The sequence below is a fragment of the Cherax quadricarinatus genome, chromosome 8, assembly GCF_038502225.1.
Source record: "Cherax quadricarinatus isolate ZL_2023a chromosome 8, ASM3850222v1, whole genome shotgun sequence".
NCBI lineage: Eukaryota > Metazoa > Arthropoda > Malacostraca > Decapoda > Parastacidae > Cherax > Cherax quadricarinatus.
This window is the reverse complement of record NC_091299.1, coordinates 23,588,693-23,608,977: the sequence shown is the minus strand read 5'-3', so window position 1 is coordinate 23,608,977 and position 20,285 is coordinate 23,588,693. Positions and strand designations below refer to the sequence as shown.

General features: G+C 45.8%; 1 protein-coding gene across 12 annotated transcripts in view; it reads right to left on the bottom strand.

Annotated features, from left to right (window-relative positions):
* The window catches only part of LOC128685474 (serine-rich adhesin for platelets), a 316,490-nt gene that overhangs the window by 225,113 nt on the left and 71,092 nt on the right, over positions 1-20,285 (bottom strand). The window lies entirely within an intron of this gene.

Below are 20,285 nucleotides of genomic sequence, written 5' to 3'. Positions count from 1 at the left end.
GGATGTAGTGTGGTGTGGGTGTGGTGTGGGTGTAAAGTGGATGTAGTGTGGTGTGGATGTAGTGTGGTGTGGGTGTAGTGTGGATGTGGTGTGGTGTGGGTGTAGTGTGGATGTAGTGTGGTGTGGGTGTAGTGTGGATGTAGTGTGGTGTGGGTGTAGTGTGGATGTGGTGTGGTGTGGGTGTAGTGTGGATGTAGTGTGGTGTGGGTGTAGTGTGGTGTGGTGTGGGTGTAGTGTGGATGTAGTGTGGTGTGGGTGTAGTGTGGATGTAGTGTGGTGTGGGTGTAGTGTGGATGTAGTGTGGTGTGGGTGTAGTGTGGATGTAGTGTGGTGTGGGTGTAGTGTGGTGTGGTGTGGGTGTAGTGTGGATGTAGTGTGGTGTGGGTGTAGTGTGGATGTAGTGTGGTGTGGGTGTAGTGTGGATGTAGTGTGGTGTGGGTGTAGTGTGGATGTAGTGTGGTATGGGTGTAGTGTGGATGTAGTGTGATGTGGGTGTAGTGTGGATGTGGTGTGGTGTGGGTGTAGTGTGGATGTAGTGTGGTGTGGGTGTAGTGTCGTGTGGTGTGGGTGTAGTGTGGATGTAGTGTGGTGTGGGTGTAGTGTGGATGTAGTGTGGTGTGGGTGTAGTGTGGATGTAGTGTGGTGTGGGTGTAGTGTGGATGTAGTGTGGTGTGGGTGTAGTGTGGTGTGGTGTGGGTGTAGTGTGGATGTAGTGTGGTGTGGGTGTAGTGTGGATGTAGTGTGGTGTGGGTGTGGTGTGGGTGTAGTGAGGGTGTGGGTGTGGTGTGGTGTGGGTGTAGTGTGGATGTAGTGTGGTGTGGGTGTGGTGTGGGTTGCTAAACACTGGGTATCACAGCACTGGATCTCTCACTAACACCTTCTACTCTGGTTCAGAGAGACACGTAAGGGAACACTAGGACATATTTATTAGTAAAAGTTTCGCTCCTGGAATCTTGATCAAGATCAGAGGACCGAAACGTTTTCTAATAAATACGCTGTAGTGTTTTTTCAGGTCTCTTTCTAAACCAATGTGTGGGTATGTATTACCGAGGTTTATACCAGTGTCTTGTCTCTCTAGTGTTGACACAGTGTATCAAGCAACACACTGGTAATATTTCCACCAGTAAGACACGTGCAACACTTTGGTACCTTTATTGTTGAAACGTTTCGCGCACACAGAACGCTTCTTCAATCGGTATTTTATACCATTTCCAACATGCAGTAAAATTTACGCTGATTATATCATAGCTACGTGTTGTACAGTTGTACATGATCCTCACACTGTGTAGTGTTGTACAGTTGTACATGATCCTCACACTGTGCAGTGTTGTACATGATCCTCACACTGTGTAGTGTTGTACAGTTGTACATGATCCTCACACTGTGTAGTGTTGTACAGTTGTACATGATCCTCACACTGTGTAGTGTTGTACAGTTGTACATGATCCTCACACTGTGTAGTGTTGTACAGTTGTACATGATCCTCACACTGTATTGTACAGTTGTACATGATCCTCACACTGTATTGTACAGTTGTACATGATCCTCACACTGTGTAGTGTTGTACAGTTGTACATGATCCTCACACTGTATTGTACAGTTGTACATGATCCTCACACTGTATTGTACAGTTGTACATGATCCTCACACTGTGTAGTGTTGTACAGTTGTACATGATCCTCACACTGTATTGTACAGGTGTACATGATCCTCACACTGTGTAGTGTTGTACAGTTGTACATGATCCTCACACTGTGCAGTGTTGTACAGTTGTACATGATCCTCAAACTCTATTGTACAGTTGTACATGATCCTCACACTGTATTGTACAGTTGTACATGATCCTCACACTGTATTGTACAGTTGTACATGATCCTCACACTGTATTGTACAGTTGTACATGATCCTCACACTGTATTGTACAGTTGTACATGATCCTCACACTGTATTGTACAGTTGTACATGATCCTCACACTGTATTGTACAGTTGTACATGATCCTCACACTGTGCAGTGTTGTACAGTTGTACATGATCCTCACACTGTATTGTACAGTTGTACACGATCCTCACACTGTGTAGTGTTGTACAGTTGTACATGATCCTCACACTGTGTAGTGTTGTACAGTTGTACATGATCCTCACACTGTGTAGTGTTGTACAGTTGTACATGATCCTCACACTGTATTGTACAGTTGTACATGATCCTCACACTGTATTGTACAGTTGTACATGATCCTCACACTGTATTGTACAGTTGTACATGATCCTCACACTGTATTGTACAGTTGTACATGATCCTCACACTGTGTAGTGTTGTACAGTTGTACATGATCCTCACACTGTGTAGTGTTGTACAGTTGTACATGATCCTCACACTGTATTGTACAGTTGTACATGATCCTCACACTGTGCAGTGTTGTACAGTTGTACATGATCCTCACACTGTGTAGTGTTGTACAGTTGTACATGATCCTCACACTGTATTGTACAGTTGTACATGATCCTCACACAGTGTAGTGTTGTACAGTTGTACATGATCCTCACACTGTATTGTACAGTTGTACATGATCCTCACACTGTGTAGTGTTGTACAGTTGTACATGATCCTCACACTGTGTAGTGTTGTACAGTTGTACATGATCCTCACACTGTGTAGTGTTGTACAGTTGTACATGATCCTCACACTGTGTAGTGTTGTACAGTTGTACATGATCCTCACACTGTGTAGTGTTGTACAGTTGTACATGATCCTCACACTGTGCAGTGTTGTACAGTTGTACATGATCCTCACACTGTGTAGTGTTGCACAGTTGTACATGATCCTCACACTGTGCAGTGTTGTACAGTTGTACATGATCCTCACACTGTATTGTACAGTTGTACATGATCCTCACACTGTCTAGTGTTGTACAGTTGTACATGATCCTCACACTGTGTAGTGTTGTACAGTTGTACATGATCCTCACACTGTGTAGTGTTGTACAGTTGTACATGATCCTCACACTGTATTGTACAGTTGTACATGATCCTCACACTGTGTAGTGTTGTACAGTTGTACATGATCCTCACACTGTGTAGTGTACAGTTGTACATGATCCTCACACTGTATTGTACAGTTGTACATGATCCTCACACTGTGTAGTGTTGTACAGTTGTACATGATCCTCACACTGTGTAGTGTTGTACAGTTGTACATGATCCTCACACTGTGTAGTGTTGTACAGTTGTACATGATCCTCACACTGTATTGTACAGTTGTACATGATCCTCACACTGTGCAGTGTTGTACAGTTGTACATGATCCTCACACTGTATTGTACAGTTGTACATGATCCTCACACTGTGTAGTGTTGTACAGTTGTACATGATCCTCACACTGTATTGTACAGTTGTACATGATCCTCACACTGTATTGTACAGTTGTACATGATCCTCACACTGTATTGTACAGTTGTACATGATCCTCACACTGTATTGTACAGTTGTACATGATCCTCACACTGTGCAGTGTTGTACAGTTGTACATGATCCTCACACTGTGTAGTGTTGTACAGTTGTACATGATCCTCACACTGTGTAGTGTTGTACAGGTGTACATGATCCTCACACTGTGCAGTGTTGTACAGTTGTACATGATCCTCACACTGTGTAGTGTTGTACAGTTGTACATGATCCTCACACTGTGTAGTGTTGTACAGGTGTACATGATCCTCACACTGTGCAGTGTTGTACAGTTGTACATGATCCTCACACTGTGTAGTGTTGTACAGTTGTACATGATCCTCACACTGTGTATTGTACAGTTGTACATGATCCTCACACTGTGTAGTGTTGTACAGTTGTACATGATCCTCACACTGTGTATTGTACAGTTGTACATGATCCTCACACTGTGTAGTGTTGTACAGTTGTACATGATCCTCACACTGCGTAGTGTTGTACAGTTGTACATGATCCTCACACTGCGTAGTGTTGTACAGTTGTACATGATCCTCACACTGTGTATTGTACAGTTGTACATGATCCTCACACTGTGTAGTGTTGTACAGTTGTACATGATCCTCACACTGCGTAGTGTTGTACAGTTGTACATGATCCTCACACTGTGTATTGTACAGTTGTACATGATCCTCACACTGTGTAGTGTTGTACAGTTGTACATGATCCTCACACTGTATTGTACAGTTGTACATGATCCTCACACTGTATTGTACAGTTGTACATGATCCTCACACTGTGCAGTGTTGTACAGTTGTACATGATCCTCACACTGTATTGTACAGTTGTACATGATCCTCACACTGTGTAGTGTTGTACAGTTGTACATGATCCTCACACTGTATTGTACAGTTGTACATGATCCTCACACTGTGTAGTGTTGTACAGTTGTACATGATCCTCACACTGTATTGTACAGTTGTACATGATCCTCACACTGTGTAGTGTTGTACAGTTGTACATGATCCTCACACTGTATTGTACAGTTGTACATGATCCTCACACTGTGTAGTGTTGTACAGTTGTACATGATCCTCACACTGTATTGTACAGTTGTACATGATCCTCACACTGTGTAGTGTTGTACAGTTGTACATGATCCTCACACTGTGTAGTGTTGTACAGTTGTACATGATCCTCACACTGTATTGTACAGTTGTACATGATCCTCACACTGTGTAGTGTTGTACAGTTGTACATGATCCTCACACTGTGTAGTGTTGTACAGTTGTACATGATCCTCACACTGTGTAGTGTTGTACAGTTGTACATGATCCTCACACTGTGTAGTGATGTACAGTTGTACATGATCCTCACACTGTGTAGTGTTGTACAGTTGTACATGATCCTCACACTGTGTAGTGTTGTACAGTTGTACATGATCCTCACACTGTATTGTACAGTTGTACATGATCCTCACACTGTATTGTACAGTTGTACATGATCCTCACACTGTATTGTACAGTTGTACATGATCCTCACACTGTATTGTACAGTTGTACATGATCCTCACACTGTATTGTACAGTTGTACATGATCCTCACACTGTATTGTACAGTTGTACATGATCCTCACACTGTGTAGTGTTGTACAGTTGTACATGATCCTCACACTGTGTAGTGTTGTACAGTTGTACATGATCCTCACACTGTATTGTACAGTTGTACATGATCCTCACACTGTGTAGTGTTGTACAGTTGTACATGATCCTCACACTGTGTAGTGTTGTACAGTTGTACATGATCCTCACACTGTGTAGTGTTGTACAGTTGTACATGATCCTCACACTGTGTAGTGATGTACAGTTGTACATGATCCTCACACTGTGTAGTGTTGTACAGTTGTACATGATCCTCACACTGTGTAGTGTTGTACAGTTGTACATGATCCTCACACTGTATTGTACAGTTGTACATGATCCTCACACTGTATTGTACAGTTGTACATGATCCTCACACTGTATTGTACAGTTGTACATGATCCTCACACTGTATTGTACAGTTGTACATGATCCTCACACTGTATTGTACAGTTGTACATGATCCTCACACTGTATTGTACAGTTGTACATGATCCTCACACTGTGTAGTGTTGTACAGTTGTACATGATCCTCACACTGTGTAGTGTTGTACAGTTGTACATGATCCTCACACTGTATTGTACAGTTGTACATGATCCTCACACTGTGTAGTGTTGTACAGTTGTACATGATCCTCACACTGTGTAGTGTTGTACAGTTGTACATGATCCTCACAATGTATTGTACAGTTGTACATGATCCTCACACTGTATTGTACAGTTGTACATGATCCTCACACTGTGTAGTGTTGTACAGTTGTACATGATCCTCACACTGTGTAGTGTTGTACAGTTGTACATGATCCTCACACTGTGTAGTGTTGTACAGTTGTACATGATCCTCACACTGTATTGTACAGTTGTACATGATCCTCACACTGTGCATTGTACAGTTGTACATGATCCTCACACTGTGTAGTGTTGTACAGTTGTACATGATCCTCACACTGTGTAGTGTTGTACAGTTGTACATGATCCTCACACTGTGTAGTGATGTACAGTTGTACATGATCCTCACACTGTGTAGTGTTGTACAGTTGTACATGATCCTCACAGTGTACAGTGTTGCATGATGTACACAATACTCTACCAACATAGACCTAGGAATGTCATGTAATGAATATCACATATAATGACGTACAGTGAGACGTACAACGAATGACACACTGAATGACATACAATAACGCATACAATGACACAATAACACATACAATTACGCCTACAATGACAATGAAATACAATGACGCATACAATGGCACAATAATACATGCAATTACGCATACAATGACACAATAATACATGCAATTAAGCATAGAATGACATACTTAACGAAATACAATGACGCATACGACACAATAATACATACAATTACGCATACAATGGCACATTGAATGACATACAATGATGCGTACAATGACAACACGTACAATTACGCATATAATGACACAATGACATACAATAACGCATACAATGACACAATAATACATACAATGACACAATGAATGACATACAAAGTAAGACACATACAAAAACAGAGGCACAATACCGTGGCTAAAACAATACACACACACACACACACACACACACACACACACACACACACACACACACACACACACACACACACACACACACACACACACACACACAGGTATGATAAAGCTCACGGTTCAGGGAGAGTGACCTAGTAGCGACCAGTGAAAAGGCGGGACCAGGAGCTAGGACTCGACTCGACATGCCTAGGACAAAATGGTTACTAACGAGAAGAACCAAAACGAGGGGACACAACACCAGAAGTTCAGTTTAGCTAAACTGACACAGTACATGCGAGGGGTAGTACATGTGAGGGGTAGTACATGTGAGGGGTAGTACATGTGAGGGGTAGTACATGTGAGGGGTAGTACATGCGAGGGGTAGTACATGTGAGGGGTAGTACATGTGAGGGGTAGTACATGTGAGGGGTAGTACATGTGAGGGGTAGTACATGTGAGGGGTAGTACATGCGAGGGGTAGTACATGCGAGGGGTAGTACATGTGAGGGGTAGTACATGCGAGGGGTAGTACATGTGAGGGGTAGTACATGTGAGGGGTAGTACATGCGAGGGGTAGTACATGCGAGGGGTAGTACATGTGAGGGGTAGTACATGTGAGGGGTAGTACATGTGAGGGGTAGTACATGCGAGGGGTAGTACATGTGAGGGGTAGTACATGTGAGGGGTAGTACATGCGAGGGGTAGTACATGTGGGGTGTAGTACATGCGAGGGGTAGTACATGCGAGGGGTAGTACATGTGAGGGGTAGTACATGCGAGGGGTAGTACATGCGAGGGGTAGTACATGCGAGGGGTAGTACATGTGAGGGGTAGTACATGCGAGGGGTAGTACATGCGAGGGGTAGTACATGTGAGGGGTAGTACATGTGAGGGGTAGTACATGCGAGGGGTAGTACATGTGAGGGGTAGTACATGTGAGCGGTAGTACATGCGAGGGGTAGTACATGTGAGGGGTAGTACATGTGAGGGGTAGTACATGTGAGGGGTAGTACATGTGAGGGGTAGTACATGTGGGGGTAGTACATGTGAGGGGTAGTACATGCGAGGGGTAGTACATGTGAGGGGTAGTACATGCGAGGGGTAGTACATGTGAGGGGTAGTACATGCGAGGGGTAGTACATGTGAGGGGTAGTACATGTGAGGGGTAGTACATGCGAGGGGTAGTACATGTGAGGGGTAGTACATGCGAGGGGTAGTACATGCGAGGGGTAGTACATGTGAGGGGTAGTACATGCGAGGGGTAGTACATGTGAGGGGTAGTACATGCGAGGGGTAGTACATGTGAGGGGTAGTACATGTGAGGGGTAGTACATGTGAGGGGTAGTACATGTGAGGGGTAGTACATGTGAGGGGTAGTACATGTGAGGGGTAGTACATGTGAGGGTTAGTACATGTGAGGGGTAGTACATGCGAGGGGTAGTACATGTGAGGGGTAGTACATGCGAGGGGTAGTACATGTGAGGGGTAGTACATGTGAGGGGTAGTACATGCGAGGGGTAGTACATGCGAGGGGTAGTACATGCGAGGGGGTAGTACATGCGAGGGGTAGTACATGCGAGGGGTAGTACATGCGAGGGGTAGTACATGCGAGGGGTAGTACATGCGAGGGGTAGTACATGCGAGGGGTAGTACATGCGAGGGGTAGTACATGCGAGGGGGTAGTACATGCGAGGGGTAGTACATGCGAGGGGTAGTACATGCGAGGGGGTAGTACATGCGAGTGTTAGTACATGCGAGGGGTAGTACATGCGAGGGGTAGTACATGCGAGGGGGTAGTACATGCGAGGGGTAGTACATGCGAGGGGTAGTACATGCGAGGGGGTAGTACATGCGAGGGGTAGTACATGTGGGGGGTAGTACATGTGGGGGTAGTACATGCGAGGGGTAGTACATGTGGGGGGTAGTACATGCGAGGGGTAGTACATGTGGGGGTAGTACATGTGAGGGGTAGTACATGCGAGGGGTAGTACATGCGAGGGGTAGTACATGTGGGGGGTAGTACATGCGAGGGGTATAACATGTGGGGGGTAGTACATGTGGGGGGTAGTACATGTGGGGGGTAGTACATGCGAGGGGTAGTACATGTGGGGGTAGTACATGTGGGGGGTAGTACATGCGAGGGGTAGTACATGTGGGGGTAGTACAAGTGGGGGGTAGTACATGCGAGGGGTAGTACATGTGGGGGGTAGTACATGTGGGGGGTAGTACATGTGCGGGGTAGTACATGCGAGGGGTAGTACATGCGAGGGGTAGTACATGTGGGGGGTAGTACATGCAAGGGGTAGTACATGTGGGGGGTAGTACATGTGGGGGGTAGTACATGCGAGGGGTAGTACATGCGAGGGGTAGTACATGCGAGGGGTAGTACATGTGGGGGTAGTACATGCGCGGGGTAGTACATGTGGGGGTAGTACATGTGGGGTGTAGTACATGCGAGGGGTAGTACATGCGAGGGGTAGTACATGCGAGGGGTAGTACATGTGAGGGGGTAGTACATGTGAGGGGGTAGTACATGCGAGGGGTAGTACATGCGAGGGGTAGTACATGCGAGGGGTAGTACATGTGGGGGTAGTACATGTGGGGGGTAGTACATGCGAGGGGTAGTACATGTGGGGGTAGTACATGTGGGGGTAGTACATGCGAGGGGTAGTACATGTGGGGGTAGTACATGTGGGGGGTAGTACATGCGAGGGGTAGTACATGTGGGGGGTCGTACATGTGGGGGGTAGTACATGTGGGGGGTAGTACATGCGAGGGGTAGTACATGTGGGGGGTAGTACATGCGAGGGGTAGTACATGTGGGGGTAGTACATGTGGGGGTAGTACATGCGAGGGGTAGTACATGTGGGGGGTAGTACATGCGAGGGGTAGTACATGTGCGGGGTAGTACATGCGAGGGGTAGTACATGTGGGGGGTAGTACATGTGGGGTGTAGTACATGCGAGGGGTAGTACATGCGAGGGGTAGTACATGCGAGGGGTAGTACATGCGAGGGGTAGTACATGTGAGGGGGTAGTACATGCGAGGGGTAGTACATGTGAGGGGTAGTACATGCGAGGGGTAGTACATGCGAGGGGTAGTACATGTGAGGGGGTAGTACATGCGAGGGGTAGTACATGCGAGGGGTAGTACATGCGAGGGGGTAGTACATGTGAGGGGTAGTACATGTGAGGGGTAGTACATGCGAGGGGTAGTACATGCGAGGGGTAGTACATGCGAGGGGGTAGTACATGCGAGGGGTAGTACATGTGGGGGGTAGTACATGTGGGGTGTAGTACATGCGAGGGGTAGTACATGCGAGGGGTAGTACATGCGAGGGGTAGTACATGCGAGGGGTAGTACATGTGAGGGGGTAGTACATGTGAGGGGTAGTACATGTGAGGGGTAGTACATGCGAGGGGTAGTACATGCGAGGGGTAGTACATGCGAGGGGGTAGTACATGTGAGGGGGTAGTACATGTGAGGGGTAGTACATGTGAGGGGTAGTACATGTGAGGGGTAGTACATGTGAGGGGTAGTACATGCGAGGGGTAGTACATGCGAGGGGTAGTACATGCGAGGGGTAGTACATGTGAGGGGTAGTACATGTGAGGGGGTAGTACATGTGAGGGGTAGTACATGTGAGGGGTAGTACATGTGAGGGGTAGTACATGTGAGGGGTAGTACATGCGAGGGGTAGTACATGCGAGGGGTAGTACATGCGAGGGGGTAGTACATGCGAGGGGGTAGTACATGTGAGGGGTAGTACATGTGAGGGGTAGAGAACACAATGCACGAGGAACTTTGTGAAGGATAACTCAGTATATATACAACAAAATAACATGCCCCCCCCCCAAAAAAAAAGGGAGCAGATCACATCAGTCAACTGACGTGCAATGGGAAAACGGGGTACAGGAACTGGAACTCAACCGCCGCCCCCAAACACACCTAAGTGAGCACAATGATGAAGGTACACCCTCGTCTACACGTAAGTAGCGACTAGGGAAGAGGCGGGGCCAGGAGCTGTGACTCGACGCGTGCAGCCACAACTAGGCGAGTACCAACAGGTGAGTACACAGACACAGGCAGAGTGTCTTACTTGATATGCATCACTGACTTAGTACTTTCACACCCGGCTTATATAAGAAGGTGTCTTAACACTTTTCACTCAAGGTGAAGTCTGTCTAGTTTTTTAACAAGATTTAGATTGTTTACCAGTTCTAGAGATCGTAGATTCCCCTGGGGGTCTTTAACCACCGTAGACTTCCCAGGGGGTTCTCTAGGCACCGTTGACTGCCCTGGAGGTTCTCTAGGGATCGCAGACTCCCCTGGGGTTCCCCAGGAACATTCCACGAAGGGTGAAACAGTCTCTCAGGAATCATCGTTAGTGGACCATCCATCACGATCACCTTTCCACATAAGCGCAACAGAATTTTCTGCATCTACCTTGATCATTACCGAGCAAGACAGCACGGCTACTCACACCACTGATCTACGTTAATAAACCTACAACTGCAAGTTTACATACCCACACAGTGGGTGGCGTCAGCCAACAAACAGGGCGGTCCGCACACTGGGTGGTGTCAGTCAAAAGAGCAGGTCGGGCCACCCACACTAGTCACACTATTAACATCCAGGCTTCTCTGGTGTGTGATACATTTCTTTCTTACAGTTTCCGCACTGCGTAGATAGGAATACGCTTCTACGCAAGCATCTACTCAATCATCTATTCGATTATCTACTCAAACACAAAACTGCATTACACAACTATGGAAACATACACACCTACCACCATCTGCGACCCCAGTCAAACAAGGTTAACCTCCGTATTAAGGCAGAAAACAATATCGCATGAATAAGAGCGTTGGGCCTGTGGCTCTGACCACAACCTTGGTGCAATCTCTCTCTCTCTCTCTCTCCTCACTGTCTATAAGATGGAAAGACTGTACATTACCATCACTAACAACACGCTAGGACATTCACTCAGCCTTCAGTAATGTTGGTATATCATACATATCTTGGTTAAGTCTACAGTGTCAGACTGCCTGTGAAATGCGTCGTCACACAAGTCATCCGTAATGAAACAGCTAAGAGTGAAATTCATCAATAATAGTCTGTCAGAATCGAGCCCATAGTAACCTCTCCAGTGCAGTGGTAACCTCTCCAGTGTCATAGAAACCTCTCCAGCATAATGGTAACCCTCTCCAGTGTCATGGTAACCCTCTCCAGTACCATGGTAACCCTCTCCAGTGCCATGCTAACCTCTCCAGTGCCATGCTAACCTCTCCAGTGCCATGCTAACCTCTCCAGTGCCATACTAACCTCTCCAGTGCCATGCTAACCTCTCCAGTGCCTTGGTAATCTCTCCAGTGCCTTGGTAATCCCTCCAGTGCCATGGTAACCTCTCCAGTGCCATGGTAACCTCTCCAGTGTCATGGTAACCTCTCCAGTGCCATGGTAACCTCTCCAGTGCCATGGTAATCTCTCATGTGTCATGGAAATCTCTCCAATGCCATGGTAACCTCTCCAGTGTCATGGTAACCTCTCCAGTGCCATGGTAACCTTTCCAGTGCCATGGTAACCTCTCCAGTGCCATGATAACCTCTCCAGTGCCATGCTAACCTATCCAGTGCCATGCTAACCTATCCAGTGCCATGCTAACCTATCCAGTGCCATGGTAATCTCTCCAGTGCCATGGTAACTTCTTCAGTGCCATGGTAACCTCTCCAGTGACATGGTAACCTCTCCAATGTCATGGTAACGTCTCCAGTGTCATGGTAACATCTCCAGTGCCATGGTAACCTCTCAAGTGCCATGGTAACCTCTCCAGTGCCATGGTAACCTCTCCAGTGCCATGGTAACCTCTCCAGTGCCATGGTAACCTCTCCAGTGCCATGGTAACCTCTCCAGTGTCATGGTAACCTCTCAAGTGCCATGGTAACCTCTCCAGTGTACACAAGATACCTTGATGCCTGACTTTTACAACATCGTAGTCTAGTGGTTACACCTCTCTAGTATTATTACTTGTTACTGTTGATGCCAGGCAGGTCAGTCGCTTCTGGGACACACGGTGACTCCAAATTTCTTCTAAACACAGAATTAATACATTTGTTTATTAATAAAAACAGTATTACATGAAATATTGATAAAATTAAAAATCACCGTTAAGACATACAATACATGAAGGATTTTTTTTCCCCTCTTCAGAACTTCATGTTGAATTATATATTGAATTATATATTGGTGGTCTGAGGGAAGCAAGTGTTAAGCTGTGGTGATATTCCCAAGATGGCGACCACTGACCTGGATGTATTGATAGCCTCGTCACTGGTGGTGACTCCCTCCACTATACTATTACCATAGCTGTCTATTACACCACCACACTACTGTCTTCTGCACCACTAACCACCACACTACTGTCTTCTGCACCACTAACCACCACACTACTGTCTTCTGCACCAGTAACCACCACACTACTGTCTTCTACACCACTAACCACCACACTACTGTCTTCTACACCACTAACCACCACACTACTGTCTTCTACACCACTAACCACCACACCACTGTCTTCTACACCACTAACCACCACACTACTGTCTTCTGCACCACTAACCACCACACTACTGTCTTCTACACCACTAACCACCACACTACTGTCTTCTACACCACTAACCACCACACCACTGTCTTCTACACCACTAACCACCACACTACTGTCTTCTACACCACTAACCACCACACTACTGTCTTCTACACCACTAACCACCACACCACTGTCTTCTACACCACTAACCACCACACTACTGTCTTCTACACCACTAACCACCACACTACTGTCTTCTGCACCACTAACCACCACACTACTGTCTTCTGCACCACTAACCACCACACTACTGTCTTCTACACCACTAACCACCACACCACTGTCTTCTACACCACTAACCACCACACCACTGTCTTCTACACCACTAACCACCACACTACTGTCTTCTGCACCACTAACCACCACACCACTGTCTTCTACACCACTAACCACCACACCACTGTCTTCTTCACCACTAACCACCACACCACTGTCTTCTGCACCACTAACCACCACACTACTGTCTTCTGCACCACTAACCACCACACTACTGTCTTCTGCACCACTAACCACCACACTACTGTCTTCTGCACCACTAACCACCACACTACTGTCTTCTGCACCACTAACCACCACACCACTGTCTTCTACACCACTAACCACCACACTACTGTCTTCTGCACCACTAACCACCACACTACTGTCTTCTACACCACTAACCACCACACTACTGTCTTCTGCACCACTAACCACCACACTACTGTCTTCTACACCACTAACCACCACACCACTGTCTTCTGCACCACTAACCACCACACTACTGTCTTCTACACCACTAACCACCACTCTACTGTCTTCTGCACCACTAACCACCACACTACTGTCTTCTACACCACTAACCACCACACCACTGTCTTCTGCACCACTAACCACCACACTACTGTCTTCTACACCACTAACCACCACACTACTGTCTTCTGCACCACTAACCACCACACTACTGTCTTCTACACCACTAACCACCACACTACTGTCTTCTGCACCACTAACCACCACACTACTGTCTTCTACACCACTAACCACCACACCACTGTCTTCTGCACCACTAACCACCACACTACTGTCTTCTACACCACTAACCACCACACCACTGTCTTCTGCACCACTAACCACCACACTACTGTCTTCTGCACCACTAACTACCACACTACTGTCTTCTGCACCACTAACCACACACTACTGTCTTCTACACCACTAACCACCACACCACTGTCTTCTGCACCACTAACCACCACACTACTGTCTTCTACACCACTAACCACCACACTACTGTCTTCTGCACCACTAACCACCACACTACTGTCTTCTACACCACTAACCACCACACCACTGTCTTCTGCACCACTAACCACCACACTACTGTCTTCTACACCACTAACCACCACACTACTGTCTTCTGCACCACTAACCACCACACTACTGTCTTCTACACCACTAACCACCACACCACTGTCTTCTGCACCACTAACCACCACACTACTGTCTTCTACACCACTAACCACCACACTACTGTCTTCTGCACCACTAACCACCACACTACTGTCTTCTGCACCACTAACCACCACACCACTGTCTTCTGCACCACTAACCACCACACTACTGTCTTCTACACCACTAACCACCACACCACTGTCTTCTGCACCACTAACCACCACACTACTGTCTTCTACACCACTAACCACCACACTACTGTCTTCTGCACCACTAACCACCACACTACTGTCTTCTACACCACTAACCACCACACTACTGTCTTCTACACCACTAACCACCACACTACTGTCTTCTGCACCACTAACCACCACACTACTGTCTTCTACACCACTAACCACCACACTACTGTCTTCTGCACCACTAACCACCACACTACTGTCTTCTACACCATTAACCACCACACTACTGTCTTCTGCACCACTAACCACCACACTACTGTCTTCTACACCACTAACCACCACACTACTGTCTTCTACACCACTAACCACCACACTACTGTCTTCTACACCACTAACCACCACACTACTGTCTTCTGCACCACTAACCACCACACTACTGTCTTCTGCACCACTAACCACCACACTACTGTCTTCTACACCACTAACCACCACACTACTGTCTTCTGCACCACTAACCACCACACTACTGTCTTCTGCACCCCTAACCACCACACTACTGTCTTCTACACCACTAACCACCACACTACTGTCTTCTACACCACTAACCACCACACTACTGTCTTCTACACCACTAACCACCACACTACTGTCTTCTACACCACTAACCACCACACTACTGTCTTCTACACCACTAACCACCACACTACTGTCTTCTGCACCACTAACCACCACACTACTGTCTTCTACACCACTAACCACCACACTACTGTCTTCTGCACCACTAACCACCACACTACTGTCTTCTGCACCACTAACCACCACACTACTGTCTTCTACACCACTAACCACCACACTACTGTCTTCTGCACCACTAACCACCACACTACTGTCTTCTGCACCACTAACCACCACACCACTGTCTTCTGCACCACTAACCACCACACTACTGTCTTCTGCACCACTAACCACCACACTACTGTCTTCTGCACCACTAACCACCACACTACTGTCTTCTACACCACTAACCACCACACTACTGTCTTCTGCACCACTAACCACCACACTACTGTCTTCTGCACCACTAACCACCACACTACTGTCTTCTGCACCACTAACCACCACACTACTGTCTTCTGCACCACTAACCACCACACCACTGTCTTCTGCACCACTAACCACCACACTACTGTCTTCTGCACCACTAACCACCACACTACTGTCTTCTGCACCACTAACCACCACACTACTGTCTTCTGCACCACTAACCACCACACTACTGTCTTCTGCACCACTAACCACCACACTACTGTCTTCTGCACCACTAACCACCACACCACTGTCTTCTGCACCACTAACCACCACACTACTGTCTTCTGCACCACTAACCACCACACTACTGTCTTCTACACCACTAACCACCACACTACTGTCTTCTGCACCACTAACCACCACACTACTGTCTTCTGCACCACTAACCACCACACTACTGTCTTCTGCACCACTAACCACCACACCACTGTCTTCTGCACCACTAACCACCACACTACTGTCTTCTGCACCACTAACCACCACACTACTGTCTTCTGCACCACTAACCACCACACTACTGTCTTCTGCACCACTAACCACCACACTACTGTCTTCTGCACCACTAACCACCACACTACTGTCTTCTGCACCACTAACCACCACACCACTGTCTTCTGCACCACTAACCACCACACTACTGTCTTCTGCACCACTAACCACCACACTACTGTCTTCTACACCACTAACCACCACACTACTGTCTTCTGCACCACTAACCACCACACTACTGTCTTCTGCACCACTAACCACCACACCACTGTCTTCTGCACCACTAACCACCACACTACTGTCTTCTGCACCACTAACCACCACACTACTGTCTTCTACACCACTAACCACCACACTACTGTCTTCTGCACCACTAACCACCACACTACCTACCCATAATGAACCTTGATGTACAAGGCACCATAAATACTGTACATACAACTAATTAAGATGATTTATTGACGTGTACACTGATGAAAATTCAATCCCACAAAATAATAATAATATACTACGTCAGACTGATTTTTATGTGGATGGTCCGAGGCTGAATGTTTTATATCTCAGTTGCAATTATGAACGTAAACTGAGGCAGGATAACACCTCGTAGCTTGTAAATAAACTGAAACAGGATAACACCTCGTAGCTTGTAAATAAACTGAGGCAGGATAACACCTCGTAGCTTGTAAATAAACTGAAGCAGGATAACACCTCGTAGCTTGTAAATAAACTGATGCAGGATAACACCTCGTAGCTTGTAAATAAACTGAGGCAGGATAACACCTCGTAGCTTGTAAATAAACTGAAGCAGGATAACACCTCGTAGCTTGTAAATAAACTGAGGCAGGATAACACCTCGTAGCTTGTAAATAAACTGAGGCAGGATAACACCTCGTAGCTTGTAAATAAACTGAAGCAGGATAACACCTCGTAGCTTGTAAATAAACTGAAACAGGATAACACCTCGTAGCTTGTAAATAAACTGAGGCAGGATAACACCTCGTAGCTTGTAAATAAACTGAAGCAGGATAACACCTCGTAGCTTGTAAATAAACTGAGGCAGGATAACACCTCGTAGCTTGTAAATAAACTGAGGCAGGATAACACCTCGTAGCTTGTAAATAAACTGAAGCAGGATAACACCTCGTAGCTTGTAAATAAACTGAAACAGGATAACACCTCGTAGCTTGTAAATAAACTGAGGCAGGATAACACCTCGTAGCTTGTAAATAAACTGAGGCAGGATAACACCTCGTAGCTTGTAAATAAACTGAGGCAGGATAACACCTCGTAGCTTGTAAATAAACTGAGGCAGGATAACACCTCGTAGCTTGTAAATAAACTGAAGCAGGATAACACCTCGTAGCTTGTAAATAAACTGAAGCAGGATAACACCTCGTAGCTTGTAAATAAACTGAAGCAGGATAACACCTCGTAGCTTGTAAATAAACTGAGGCAGGATAACACCTCGTAGCTTGTAAATAAACTGAAGCAGGATAACACCTCGTAGCTTGTAAATAAACTGAAGCAGGATAACACCTCGTAGCTTGTAAATAAACTGAAGCAGGATAACACCTCGTAGCTTGTAAATAAACTGAAGCAGGATAACACCTCGTAGCTTGTAAATAAACTGAGGCAGGATAACACCTCGTAGCTTGTAAATAAACTGAAGCAGGATAACAGCTCTTAGTCTGTAAATTCAAGTGTAAAAAAATGGCATTTTAACCCACGATTTTAACTGATTATGGTATGTGACTAAGTTAATTCAGGGACAGGAACACATAAATACAATTACAGCATATGTGTAGATTATCTAGAATAACGCAAAAAAAAAGTCAGAGTGAGTAGTCACCCTCCTTCCTACCTCTCCCCTATCTGCTCTCTCTCTCTCTCTCTCTCTCTCTCTCTCTCTCTCTCTCTCTCTCTCTCTCTCTCTCTCTCTCTCTCTCTCTCTCTCATCCTCCCACATACACCAGGGTGGAGCCAGGAGACAGTCACCTCTCTCTCCATTCATGGTATGACCTTAATTGAGTATCATTCCTCCGTACTGCACTGTACAGTTCTTCTGCCAACCCAGCCTCTACAGTCAACCTGGAGCTTGAAATGTGACTCGACAATGCTTCTCATGTGACTGGCACTGACACAGGGTGCGGGTGCCACTACCTGCCAGCACCAGACTTGTCACAAAGAGCAGTAGAATGTTGTAAGACAAGTCAAGATCTTCTTACTTCCAGTCTCTCACAGTCACGACCTGATCATGGACCAGAACTGACAGAAACGTCTTCTTTACGTTCTAGGACAGACCCAAATGTTTTGATAATGTTCCAGATATTTGCAGTTTTCCTAAACAATAATAATTATTATTTATCATTACTACTGAAGGTATTACGTTATTGTTTCAGATAGTACTCACTACATCGTGATGTCTGTAAAACTAAGAATCTTGTAGTTAGGTACTAGATTGTTGTTCCTAATGAATGCTCCTATTGACCTTTGGGTTCAGGATTCCCTACACTTCCACCTGTGTTGTTTGTTGTTTACTTGAGCTTCAGGTTGACGGCGTGACAGCAGCACCAGACGCAGATTTTGTGCTCACAATAAATATACTTTGATGGCTGCCACAAGCCATCTCGAAAAATGATAATGAAAGAGGTATAGGTAGAACGAAAAGACATGGAGAGAGAGGAAGATTAAGTAGAAAGAGGAAGGAAGAAAAGAGAAGGAAGAGAGAGGAAGAAGGCACTTTAACAGTGTCATTCTACTTTATAAAGTAGTTCAAAACCCGAGACAAAAGTCGCTTTCTTATTTCATCAGAGAGGATGGATGGTCTACACCAGGTGATGAAATATGTCAGCCTGAAGCAGGAGACTTCAGTAGAACGACGAGCAAACCTTTTTGAAACAGCATTCCGCTGTTGGTTCAGTTACGGCAGCCTCGAAAGCTTCCTTCCAGTAGGACTGGAGTGACTATCACGAAGGCAAAAGTGAGAGGAAGAGGAAACGCGTGAGTGAGAGGAAGACAAGTGACTTAACTGCCTCCCGTCATTACACCTTCAAGGAACAATCACTGATGAGAAAGTGAAACACGACTGTTTTTTTTAAAACACGCGGAGGAAGATCTCCTCAAGAACAATTAAGTCTTTCTAAAACACAGAGTAAACAAGTATGAATAACTAAAGTATAATGAACACTTGTCGATACTCAATAATAACCCACATGGAGATAGAAACTCAATAAGTTGATCTGTATATTCCGACGCCCTTCTGAAGAGGACCCCAGAAGGGGGTCGAAATATACAGATCAACGAACCTCATGAATTTATGTCTCCATGTGAGCTATTACTAAGCATAAGCGAGTATATTACAAGTGTTGACTGACTCAGATGAAGGTGACAGCAGCATCAAGTACTTGTGGAAGAGCGATAATGTCTTACAACTTTCAAGAGGCCACATCCAGGAAGGACGCGGCCCCTTCACCTCCTACATTACTACACATCATTCACCTCTTTGTAAATTTAACAAGTGAACGAGATATAACAACATATATATGGATATTTATCAAAGGTTATATTATTGGTTGGCTGAATCTAGTAATAGATGCAACAACAACAACATATATTGCAATACAACATCTTGCTTTCCTTCTAATCATTGCAATTCCACATAAACTACGGAAGGAGAGCTGCCGGAACACTACCAGAGACAGAGACCATTGTAATTATTATTATAATCAAGGGGGAAGCGCTAAACGCAGAGGATTATACAGCGCCTGGGGAGGGGGGATGTGGAAGGCATTCAGGCTTAATTCGGGAAACTGGAGCACAGATCCAATTCCCTAAATCAA